Here is a 2,500-nt window from a genome sequence, read left to right on the forward strand (position 1 = left end):
GGCCACGATTGACGTATGACCCGTGGCCCCTCGGGACACGAGATGGATGAGGGATGGTGAGACATCCGATTTTCATCGATTCAGGTATGCAACACAGGATCTCGATTGTACCCCCTGGGTATGACGCCCGTATGGGGGGAGATTGAAGAGGATGACGGGTTGACAGTTCGATGCATCGAGCACAGAGCCTACCAACACGCACAACCATAGCACCACTCATATACACATTACGTACAAGTGGCAGCATCCACGCGCATTGGTCCACAACCCACTCGATCAATTACTCGATGAGCGAGCGGAGGAAACGATGTGCGAGGCCACGTCACAACCGCTTGGCATGAGAAAAACATGAGCAAGGGCCACGAGACTGCCCCTACCATTTGACAGGCAACAACAAAGTGACACCACCAATGCTTGGATCGATCGGGACCGCACGCGCGAGCTCCGCTGACACCACCCCAGGGGGACGTTGCCCGATTCAGGGACTCGTTCCTGGGGTCTCAGGTAGCATCGACTACGTGCACGGCCTCATCGAGGCCTACTTATTTTTGTGGTCGACAAGAAGGGACCGCGAGATCGTCAAATATCGAGAGACCTGGCCGACCCAAGCCCACAATCACGGCTTTTGCTCGCACCACCCCAGGGGGCCATTGCTCGATTCAAGGACTTGGTCTGAGGTCTAGGGTAGCATCCACCACGTGCACGGGCTCGAGCTTGGCTTTCCTTTTTCGTATGCACGCCAACCGGTTGAGGCCATGGGCGTCTACCAATCATCAGAGCAACCAGTTGTCGGACAAAATGGTCAGAAGGCATGCACGCCCTGTATTTTGCTCGAGGGATGTTACCCTGGGTGTACGCAATGGGAGGCCCATCACACATACCTACTCCCCCTGTAAGGGGGGAGAGGGGATGCTAGACCACCACCCCCTAAAGAGCATTAGAGATTTTATAGATATGCTACCAGTAGATGTTAAAGTGTCTGAAACGGGGACACTTTTTTCAAACAGGCATATCCCGCACCGAAGGTGAGCAGGTGCCGATGGTGGTTGGGGCATGTGCCCGCACCAAGGGCCAGTGTGTGCCAATGGTGGTCGAGGTAACCGCTCGTACCAGATCAAGGCATGTGCCCACACCAAGGCTCGGCATGTACCGATGGTATTCAAGGCAACTACCCACACCAAGGCCCGGTATGTGTTGATGGTGATCGACGTAACCGCCCACACCAGTGGCCATCTTTTACAGATAGTGGTCGAGGCAAGAGCTCGTACCAAGGGCCGGCTTGTGCCAATAGTGCTCGAGGTAACCATTCGCACTAAGGGCCATCTTTTGTCGATGGTGGTCAAGGCAATCGCCCGCACCGGGGGCCATCTTCTGCCGATGGTGGTCGACATAAGAGCCCACACCAAGGGCCGGCTTGTGCTGATGGTGTTTGAGGCAACTGCCCGTACCAAGGCTCAGCATGTGTCGATGGTGCTTGAGGCAACCGCCCGTACCATAACCCAGCATGTGTCGATGGTGTTCGATGTAACCGCCCTCACCAGGGGCCATCTTGTGTCGATGGTGATCAAGGCAACTGTCTACACCAGGGCCCAGCTTGTGCCGATGGTGGTCGAAGCAAGTGCCCGTACCAAAGGGCAGCCTGTGCCGATGATTGTCGATGCATGTACCATCACCATGTGCCATCATGTGCCATTGATGGTCGAGGCCTTGGCCGAAGTTCGATTTTGAGCCACGGTGCACATGCTGGGCTCGGGCATGTGCTGGTGCCACATTTTTTTTGCCTGGGCACCATCGTCGGAGCATCACCGGAGCATCATCGGAGAACTTAACCAGCGACATTGGAGGTTCCGATGATTAGGGGGCAGAGGGCGTGTGCGCACATGATGTGCGATAGGTGCTAATACTTGGCCCTTATATTGGCCCCCTATCTCTCATCAAACCTCGAGAACTCACACCCCTTTAAAGAGCATTTGAGATTTTATAGGTTTGCTGCCAGTAGCCATTAAAGTGTTTGAAATGGGGACACTTTTTTCAAATGGTCACAAAATCTTCTCCACTTCGAGTTTTTAGCTGAATTTTTTTGTGCATGCAAACAAAAATACAAGGATCATGTCTACCAAATTTGGGGCCAAAACTCCTTCTAAACAAATTTTAAAAAATCCCGAACGGCAAAAAGTTTCAAAAATCGTGAAAAATAGAAAATGGGTCGTATTGCCACGAAACTTCACATGAAGGCTTAGGGGACCATTGTATGAATTTACAAGCCATAAAAATGGCATTGGCATGGCAGGAATATGAAGATGTGCCTGAACCCACCTATCACCCGATCGATCTACGGCTTACGTATCCCGTCTCTCCGGTCGGCGTAGTGTCCGTCTGCTCGTTTCGTGGGTTGACTTAGGCATACGGAGTTCATTCTCAATCTAAAATCAGACCAGATCAAGGGTTCCGATAGCAAGACTTGCAGCGGGATCAGCAGCATGTAGAGGGAGACCGGACC

This window comes from Durio zibethinus, chromosome 23, assembly GCF_047325235.1.
Source record: "Durio zibethinus cultivar Kanyao isolate XHJ-2024 chromosome 23, ASM4732523v1, whole genome shotgun sequence".
Lineage (NCBI taxonomy): Eukaryota > Viridiplantae > Streptophyta > Magnoliopsida > Malvales > Malvaceae > Durio > Durio zibethinus.